The 10,632-nt window shown below is 38.2% G+C and overlaps 1 protein-coding gene and 1 pseudogene across 1 annotated transcript in view; one reads left to right on the plus strand and one right to left on the minus strand.

Moving 5' to 3' along the window:
* Positions 1 to 10,632, plus strand: part of MNAT1 (MNAT1, CDK activating kinase assembly factor) — a 242,265-nt gene that overhangs the window by 158,713 nt on the left and 72,920 nt on the right. The gene's annotated exons all lie outside the window — the stretch shown is intronic.
* Positions 2,440 to 5,774, minus strand: LOC105887402 (annotated as a pseudogene).

The following is a 10,632-nucleotide window of genomic DNA, read 5'->3' on the forward strand; positions in this document are numbered from 1 at the left end:
GGCCGGCTATTTTTTGTTGTTGTTGCAGTTGTCATTGTTGTTTAGCTGGCTGGGGCCAGGTTCAAACCCGCCAGGCTCAGTACATGTGGCTGGCTACATAACCACTGCGCTATGGGCGCCAAGTCCTTTGCTCTTTATCTTAAAGGAAAGGCTTTCCCCCTTTCACCATCGACTATGATGTTTGCTAAGGGTTTTTCATAAATAGTTTTTATTACATTGAGGTAGTTTCCTTCTATTTCTAGTTTGTTGAATGCTTTTTATCTTTTAATGTTAATCCATTTATTTTCACATAGGATTCATCATAACCTTATGATTCAAATTGGAATTTCCCTAAAATAGTTAATCATGTACATTAGAAATTTATTAAATCTATAATTTTTTAGGATGATAAGCTCATATATATTTATTTTAGAATATTATAGGGATACACACATTTTGGCTACTTAACTTGCTTTTGTACATTTTAAGTCAATATTCTAAGTATGCCCTTCACCCAGAATATGTATGTAAATTGTACCAGTTAGGTGTGAATTTACCCTACCTCTCCTTCCACCTCCCACATATTTGATTTCCATTGAATTTAACTTCCAGATGTGCACATAAGTGATAATCGACGAGTTCCAATTTAGTATTGAGTAAATGTGATATTTGCTTCCCCATTCTTGCAATACTTTGTTTAGAAGAATGGTCTCCAATTCCCTCCAGGTTGCTACAAAAGGCACTAGGTCACCATTTGTTTTTTTTTTTTTTTGAGACAGAGTCTTACTATGTCATCCTTGATAGAGTGCTGTGGTGTCACAGCTCACAGCAACCTCGATGTCTTAGGCTTAAGTGATTCTCTTGCCTCAGAGAGTCACAAGTAACCAGGACTATAGGCACCTGTTGCAACACCCAGCTATTTTTTGTTGCAGTTGTCATGGTTGCTTAGCTGGCCCAAGACGGGTTCAAACCTGCCAGCCTCGGTATATGTGGCTGGTGCTGTAACCATTGTGCTATGAGTACCGACCACCATTTTTTTTTTAATGGCTGGGTAGTACCACATGGTATACCACATTTTATTTATCCATTCATGTATTGATGGGCACTTGGGTCACTTCCATGTCCTCACGATCATGAATTGTGCAGCTATAAACATTTGAGTGCATGTGTCTTTTGAAGAAAACATCTGTATTTCCTTTGGGTAAATTTCTAATAATGGGATTGTTAGATCAAAAGGTAGGTCTATTTTTTATTCTTTCGGGTTTCTCTATGTTACTTTTCTTAGAGGTTGTACTGTTTGCAGCCTCACAAACAGCGAATAAGTGATTGTTTCTCTTTGCATCCATGCTAGCATTGGTGGAATGTTTTTATCGTGAAAGGTGAATGGATTTTGTCCAGTGCCTTTTCTGTATCAAACTGAGTATTATTTTTCTCATTTATTATGTTCATGTGGTATATTATATTGATTGGTTTTTGTATATTGAACTATCCTTGCATTCTGGGAGCAAATTCCATTTAGTCATGGTGGATCATCCTTTTACTATGCTGCTGAATTCAATTTGGTGGTGTTTTGTTGAGGATTTTTGCATTAGTGTTCATAAGGGATATTGGTTTAGGTTTTTCCCTAGCTTTATTGACGTATAGCTGGCAAATAAAAATTGTACATATTCAGTGTATACCCCATGATATTTTTGAACCCTATGTACTGGGAAATGATTACCATAATCAAGCTGAGTTAACATATCCATCACATCACATGGTTACTTTTTTTTTAAATTGTGATGAAAAAACTTAAGATCTGTTCTCTTAGCAAATTTCAGGTATAACCTTTAACTGTATTACCATTAGGTCTCTAGAACTTACGCATCTTATAACTGCAAGTTTATATCCTTTGAATAACATCTTCTCATTTCCCCCCCAATCCATTGTTCTACTCTCTGTTTCTATGTATTCAACTTATTTTGGATTCCACATATAAACAAAATCATATAGTATTTTTCTTTTTGTATGTGGCTTATTTCATTTACTATAATGTTCTCAAGTTTATTCGTATTTTCATAAACAGCAGTATTTTCTTCTATTTAAAGCTGAATAACTTTCCATTTTACCCCCCATACATACTATAATTAGCCATTTATGTGTTGACAGATGCGTAGATTGCTTCCGTATCTTAGCTATCATGAATAAATTTGTAATGAACATGGAGAATAGGTTTCTCTTTGAGTTACTACTTTCATTTGTTTTGGGTATATTCCCAGAACTGGGGGTTGCTGGATCATATGGTATTTGGGTTTTGTTTTGTTTTTTTTTGTTTTTTTTGAGACTGAGTCTTGCGAGGCTAGAGTACAATGGCATAATCATAGCTTGTTGTAACCTTATTGTTAGATAAATTAAACCAAGAATCAAGAGAAATACTTTTCCTCTTATCTTTTTTTTCTCCCTCATGTCTCCATTTTTTTTTTAAATAAAAAAGTACAGTTAGAGAGAAGGTGAACAAACAGATGGAGCTGGGTAGAGAGGCACAGGAGAGGTTACTGGCTTTTAGTGATAAAATGCACAAACATGTGCCTAAAGAGTTCATCAGTGCAAGGTCTCAGTTTGGCCACTACAAAAGTCTGTTTGAGGACATCTCAAGTGTAGTCTGACTCATGAGGTGGGAGCTTTGGGTTTGTTGGCTGAATGACAATTTTAAAGATAGTAGCCATTGCTTTACAGTCGGTACAAAGTGGCTTTTCAGTTAGCATTTCTACCACAGTACATGCTACTCTCCAGATAACTGCTTCTGTGCCATATCCTTCTCCATGGATCACTTCAGGGCTCATCCTGGATAGTGTACCTGTGACAGATTTCATTCCTGTCCCTTAGAGACAGGTAGTCTGAGGCCATTTGCAGGCCCCCAGATCTTCTACTTTGATAATGCCTGTTGACTCTCATAAGATGTTATGTACCTTTAATATTGCCATGGATAATCATACAACTGTGCAAATAATGGGCACCCACCAGAATCTGATGGGTGTATTTCCTAGTCACTTTCTCAGAAAGAGCTCCATATGCTTTTAGTTGGTTCTTAATTGAACTCCTTGGAATTTATTCCATAAATATGGAAAGTGTTGTTGTTGTTTTTTTTTTTTTCCTGAGGGATTCCTCAAACAGCCATAATACTGAACAATTCCCTCATGCAGTAAATTCTTCAATAAATGAATTTCACATTCAAGTGCATTGATTTCTTTCCTGGTCTCGGGGCCATCTGGGTCAAATTGAACTTGCTTAACAGCCAATTGTCTTTCTGTATCAATATCATAACAGAGGTAGACCTTGCCAAAGTTCCTTGGTCAAACAATTTGCTCAATCCTCAGTTGGTTGGAGCTGAGGTGAATGGCTAGGTGGGTTGATGTCCATTATGGTCAAAGTAGGATTGTCTGTGTCATTTTTCCTCCTCCTCCTCTTCCTCCTTCTTCTTCATCATACTTTAGAGGTAACGATACTGCTTCTACTACTAGTGCTTAAGGAATAAATAGGACTGAAACTCATAGGAGACCAGAGGCTGGTTCCCTGGGCCTTATAGCTTTTGGAAGCATTTTATAGCCATCATTATACTCTTGGTGATGATGTGAAACATAGTACCTTCTTGGATGTATCTCTCCATTTTCAAATTTCTCAAAGATAAGGTTATCATAGTCTAAAAATTCCTGATAGTTATCTGGGTTGCTTGCTCCATGCCCTAGGCATTTGTGATTTTAGATAGCTCTTCATCCAGAGGACTCTCAAGCAATAGACAACTTCCTAAGCCAGAATTTTCAGGGCTGCTTAAAGATAAAGATTCCAGCATTTGGTCCATCCTCTCTGGAATGAACTCTCTTTCACTGTTGATACTAGTCAATGACCCATTCTGGTCATCCTGGTATAATTGATCTGGAATGTATTCTGGGGAAGGGGAACTTCTATTTCTGCTAGTAGAAACTATTAGAGAAAGCCAGTTTTTCTAATAGTGAATGGCAAAGGTTCTATATTAGTAGCTCGTGTATTTCTTTTCTTACAAGTATTATCTTGAAGCTCTTCATATGAATTCTGTGATCCAGCAGTTCCACAGCTTTGTCTAAGTCATCTTGTATAGTTAATGGAATCACCAACTCACTACTGGTATAATGCAGATCCATAGACTGTCCAACGGCAATTTTAGCTTTAAATTCAGATTTTCCAGGTTAACTAGTCTGCAGGGCACATGTGGGAATACTTACGGGAAGATCTTGATGTGCTTGCATTAGTAGTAATAATGATTTTTATAGGCTTAAAACCAATATTCAATTAGTAGTTGTGTTGTAAGTAGATTAGGAATTAAATTAGGAATATGATTACAGTGGATGGACAAAAGGAAAATCAAAAAGAGGAAAGTGATTCGAGAAGAACCTTAATTTCAGTGCAAAGCATTGTGTAAGATCTGCCCTATTAAAATTCTAAAAGCCGACTTGCTGGAAGTTCCCCCTCCCACTGTAGCACTCCGCCACCACTGTAGCTGCAAGCAGCAGAGGCTTTCCTCTTGGTCACGGCTGCCTACTGACTCCAGGAGAATAATTTTAGGGAATTGTGAATGTAGAATGTTTAAACTTTGTTGAATACAGAAAGAATTGCTCTGGATCAGATAAGGAGATGAAATATCTCTTTTCTTCTGTCACCTTGGTTTGGCCAGAGGAATCTGTCAGTCTGTACATAAGGCTTTTGGGGTATTAAAAAATCACTATTGTGATTTGTGAGCTTGGTCTAATTAGGGTATTTCTCTGACATCCTGCTCCTGGACTGCTTCACTATCCACTCTGTATTAAGATCATAAATACCTTGGCTCAGTGCCCATAGCACAGTGGTTAGGGCACTCGCCTCATATACCGGGGCTGGTGGATTCGAACCTGGCCTGGGCCTGATAAACAACAATAATGACTACAACAACAACAACAAAAATAGCCAGGCATTGTGGCAGGTACCTATAGTCCAAGCTATTTGGGAGACTGAGGCAAGAGAAATGCTTAAGCCCAAGAGTTGGAGATTGCTATGAGCTGTGATGCCAGGGCACTCTACCAAGGGTAACGTAGTGAGACTTATCTTTTTCTTTTTTGTTTTAAATTTTATTTCTTATAGCATAACTGCATACATTAATGCCATCATGGAGTACAGTGTGCTGTTTTCATATACATTTTGAAATACTCTCATTAAACTGGAGTGAGACTTATCTTAAAAAAAGAAAAAGAAAAAAAAGATCCTAAATATCTTAAAACAATAAAAGTAACAAGTAAATCCATACGATTAACGTAGTTAAAGAAATAATTTAGTTAAAAAAATGCAATTCCAGCAAGAACCATGATGGAATTGTTTTCCTTACACTCATCTGGTTTATGATTGAAACACTGGTGTATGAAATAAATACAGAGCCAGCCTGGTATTCAGGGTGGCATGCTGGAAGCCTCATGAAGATAGGTGTGCTGTCTCTTGAATCCCCGCTGCTTTAAAAACCATTTCTTTTTCTCTTGTCTATTATTATTTCTTATTTTCTGATGGCCTCCTGTACCACCAAGCCACTGGAAGAGAACTCATAGTGTGTCAGGACTGGTATGCGACACCGGTCTAGGGAAATGAAGGTTTCTTTTTTCTCCTGTATGGTCAAGTTTGACTTGGACATCATTCTGTTTTTTAAGTGATGAAGATTTTGCTTTTCTGGTTTCCTATAAGGATAATGCTGACTGAGCAGCCTTATGAAAAACAGCCAGATCTTGCATAATTGAGTCCAAAGCCTGCTGATCATCCATCGTGGCAACCAGCTTAACAATTTAAAAATTAAGAAAATGGTTCTCCCATAACCATTCTTTATTTTTATAGGAATATTTCTTTCCTTTTTTATTCTAGACAGAGGTGCTCACTTTGTCACCTTCAGTAGAGTGCTGTGCCATCAGAGCTTACCTCAAACTCTTGGGCTCAAGTGATCCTCTTGCCCTATCCTCCCAAGTAGTTGAGACTACAGATGTGTACCACCATGTCCAGCTAGTTTTTATATTTTTAGTAGAAATGGGTCCAGCTCTTCCTAGTCTCAAACTCCTAAGTTCAGGCAGTCTGCCCACCTCGGCCTCCCAGAGTGCTAGGATTATAGGAGTGAGTCATCATGCTGGCCTGAGGAGTATTTCTTATTAGTCTTTGGGAACAGATCTGCACTCTAAGCTGAATTTCGGTTTTAATTGTTTCTGTGTCATTAGTTAATAACACAGTTAACCTTTGTATCCATGAACTCAGCATCTATAGTCTCAGCTATTTAGGAGGCTGAGAAGGGAAGATCGATTACTTGAATCCAGAATTTCCAGGCCAACCCAACATAGCATGTCAGCTGTCCCACAGGGCCGTAGGGGTCTGTAGGCTTGAGGAGGAGCTGCTTGCTGCTAGCCCACCCCTCCACTCCACATGGTCTGGCAACCTGGCTCTCAGTCTGGGGAGGCTGCTGGGTCCCTGGGGGCCAGAGTGGCTTCGAGGAGTTGGGCATGTGTGGGGAGGCCAGGCCTGTAACCTTCTTCACATGGATCCCAGGGCCAGCAGAGTCGGGGATAGGGAGGCATGTGGACTATCACTGCTGGCCTGTTGGTGCCCTTTGGTGCTTCTTGAAGGTGCTTCCAGGGAGAGCTATATAGGAAGGATAAGATGACCCAGGCCTGTGCCATCAAAGACCAGAGAATGGGCAGGTGCAGCTACTCTTCAGATGGTGGTACCTGGCGTCTGGCTCATTATAGCATTGTAAATTAAATTTTTATTAGCTTAATTTCAATAGCATACACAAAGTCTACTTTTTAAAATAGTTCTGTCCTTTTCAGTTGTCAATGTCACAAAATTATACCTTTAAGTATTGTGTGTTCAAGTATGTAATCTAATAATTTTTTTTTTTTTTGAGACAGAGTCTCACTATGTTGCCCTGAGTAGAGTGCTATGGTATCATAGCTCACAGCAACCTCAAACTCTTGGGCTTAAGTGATTCTCTTGCCTCAGCCTTCCAAGTAGCTGGGACTACAAGCTCCTGCCACAATGCTTGGCTATTTTTTTGTTATTGTTGTCATTATTGTTTAGTAGACCCTGACTGGGTTCAAACCCATCATTGAGCTATGGGTGCAGAGCCCATAATCTAATAATTTTTAAAAGTATATTCATTTCTTCAACTTTGTGGGAAATAGAACAGTGGTTCTCAACCTTCCTAATGCCGTGACCCTTTAATACAGTTCCTCATGTCATGGTGACAGTTGGGGGTCACCACGACGTGAGGAACTGTATTAAAGAGTTGCGGCATTAGGAAGGTTGAGAACCACTGAGATACAATGTGGAGTTACAAAACTACATTTAATAATAAATCTTTGTAAAGATGTTAGTCTCTGAAATTGTGTAATGTTAGCCCTTTTCATACTTTTTTTAACAATACTTTTTATATGCTATGTTTTATGCTTTTTAACCTTTCTAAAATTTGTATTTCAAATATCTCCATAATTTCTCTTGTCCTATCCTCAAGTTCACTTATTTTTCTTTTTCATCCTTTTTGCTCATAAGCCCATCAAAGAAATTTTTTCTAATATTACAGTTCTTATGTCTGGCATTTCCATTCACTCTTTTTTTATAGTTTCCACTTCCTTGCTTAAATTCCTTATCTGTTCATACAGATTGTCCACCTTTTCCACAAGATCTTTTAACTTACTATAGTATTTTTAAAAGTTCCATTTTGATAATTCCAATATCTCTGAGTATGAATCTGTTGATTATTTTGTTTCTTGATGATAGATTTGTTTTCTTGTTTATTATAATTATCATTTGAATATTGGATATTCTGTGCAACAGAACAGTAGAGCCCAGAAATTTTTACACCTCTTTTTCTGCTTGAGTTTTAATTCTGTGTTTTGACTTTGTTTGCTTCTTTTGTTGTTGTTGCTTTATTTTAGTTTATTTTGGGGGGGTGTTGTTTTTGTTTATTTGTTTGTTATACCACAGGCTTCAAATTTGTCCAATCACAGTCTGTTTCTACTTTGGGCCTAGTGTGAGGCTGTGAAATGGGCCTAGTGTGAAATGCTGGAGAGATTTTTGTGCATTTCTTGTTTCACCTTTAGTTGTCAGCAATCTCTGCAAGCCTGAGCCACAGAGGGGTTCTTTCTTGGTGTCCTACCCCAGGAATAGATTGATTTTGCCGTTTACTTAGAATAAGTCATATGGTAGTAGGGAGTTTCTTATTTCTCCAGTTCCAACGTTAGTCTTATGAGGCCCTATGCACCTGAGCCTCAGAGTGGTACTTTCTTGGTGTTCATACCTTTTTTTTTTTTTTTTTTTTTGGTTTGAGGCAGAGTCTCACTTTGTCATCCACAAGTGGAGTGCTGTAGTGTCAAAGCTCACAGTAACCTTCAACTCTTGGGCTTAAGTGATTCTCTTGCCTCAGCCTCCCAAGTAGCTAGGACTATAGGTGCCACCACAATTTTTAAGACTGGCTATTTTTAAGAGATGGGGTCTTGGTCTTGCTCAGGCTGGGGCATTCCTATCCAGAGTCCTTCAGATTGTAGGTGGGTCAGGTTAGGTGATCTTGGGCACAAGGATGTTTGCTGCCCCTTTGATTTCTGCTTTGTACTAGTTTGAGAGCCTATGCAAGAATTGGTTTTCTGCCTTTCCTAAGGCTTTTGCCTATCTCAGTGTAGGTTTGGGAAGGGGGCAGTATAGGTGAAACACCTATATGCCTCTGGCCAAAAAAAGCCATTTGAGAGAGAGCAGTGAAAAGACTTTGTGCAGGCATACTTGTAAGAAACTGAGGCAGAATCCCATGTGGCAAGGTTGGTTGTGAGCCTAACATGACCAAGGCTTTGGCTGGAATAACATTTACTGCATTAAGGAATTAAGGTTGACTTTATAAGGCCAATAAAAAAGCCCTTTGGAAAACTGGCCAGATACCCATCAGTAAGCTTTCCTGATCTGTGGTAAATAACAAAGGTCGCTTGCTGACGGGTCCGGGAATGGAAATGTGTCGGGGACCTCAAGAGAAGAGGAATTTACCCAATGTATACAGGTATCTAATGGCACAGATGAAACCTGGGCTCCTGAAAGGCTTTTGAGAAGTCCAGCCTGAAAATTCCTTATAAAGTTTCCAGCAAAAAGACCCTGACGTAAGGCCTACATGGGAGCAGAGGTTTGCACACAAATTCCTGTATGCCCAAGAAGTTTCTTTATGCCTTGTTTAAAGATCCAAAGTAACAACCTCCAAATAGCAAGGCCAGCAAGGGGGGAGGTATTCAATCTACCTTGTTCCTCCATAGCCTCAGGCATCATCACATAAGAACAAAGAAGTAATAGCTAACAACATGTTCTCCATTAAGTTATGTTCAATTGGGTTATATTGAAAGGGTTATGTTAAAAAGTGTATGTTGAGTGGATTAGAGGAAGCTAATCATGAGGTAGTCACATGATGTTTAAATAGATCAGTGAGGTCATTGCTGTATTGTACGCATGTACAAAATTCCCTATATAAACCAATTGTAAATAAAGAAGCTCACCATTTTGCCTGAGTGAGTAGATGGTCACCTTTATTTAAAACACAATTTCAATAAGCGTGCTTATTCTCCGCAACATTGCTTTTCTGCAAGACCCTTACGGCAACAGGGCAGTAAGTTCTCTGTCCCTTCCTCAGTGGCATTTAGTCTTTGCTCTTCCATAGCAGTGTAGGCATTTTTAAAAAATAGTTTAATTTCCTCTTGCATTTAGTGTTCAGTTACTACTGATTTTATTGGATCCATTCATGGAATATCCTCTTAATCTTCCTCTTCTGATCTGCTGTGGTGGTGGTGCTATATAGAATCTCCATAGCTGACTACCTCTGTACACTGACCACCTTCTTAAGTTTACCTAATTTTCATAAATTGGACATGTACCAGTAAGTATGTATCAGTACAGTAGGCCTAGTTTCTTATGCCCATTACTTCCCTACATAGACTAGTTTGTTACAGACTCTTGGGTGGTCAACTTACAGTTGGTTTCAGGATTCTAGAAGTACACTTTTGTCTCTCTCAAGAAAGACTGTACATATATTCTATATTTACAGAAGTTAAAAAGGTGAATTATTCTGATTACAAATAAATATGTACATACTTCAGGCAATAGATCTTGATCATAACAATTTCTTTAGTCATCTGTGGATAAATAGTAGAGGAAATGTTAGATAATTAGCAGTGATAATTGAAATTGCTAAAGAAATATCTATTATTATTACTATTTTTTTTGTCCAGAAACTATTTATTTACTCAAATAGAATGTATCTGTTGTTTTCTTTCCCTTTAGGTCTCTACCCTGAGAAAGAGATTAAATTCTATCCAGGGAATTTTAGTTGCTGGAGCCAGGGTTAGCTCAGGCAGGCCTTGTCTCCGTTGCTATGTTGTGATCCAACACATATGTGCCAAAGTAAATCCTAAATTGAGTTCATGTACTAGAAGTTCATTTCCTTTTCTGAAATTATTATGTAAAGCTATCTGGTTTCTTATTATTTTTCTTATTACTCTAGACCCAAACAAATAAACCAAAAAAACTTATTTTTAATCTGAGTGTTAGCCACATTTAGAAAGAAACTAAAGAAATTGTTTTGTGAAGTGACTTTTCTTTTTTTTTTTTTTTTTT

This window comes from Otolemur garnettii, unplaced genomic scaffold (genome assembly GCF_000181295.1).
Source record: "Otolemur garnettii isolate 467f Iridium unplaced genomic scaffold, OtoGar3 scaffold00081, whole genome shotgun sequence".
Classification (NCBI taxonomy): Eukaryota; Metazoa; Chordata; class Mammalia; order Primates; family Galagidae; genus Otolemur; species Otolemur garnettii.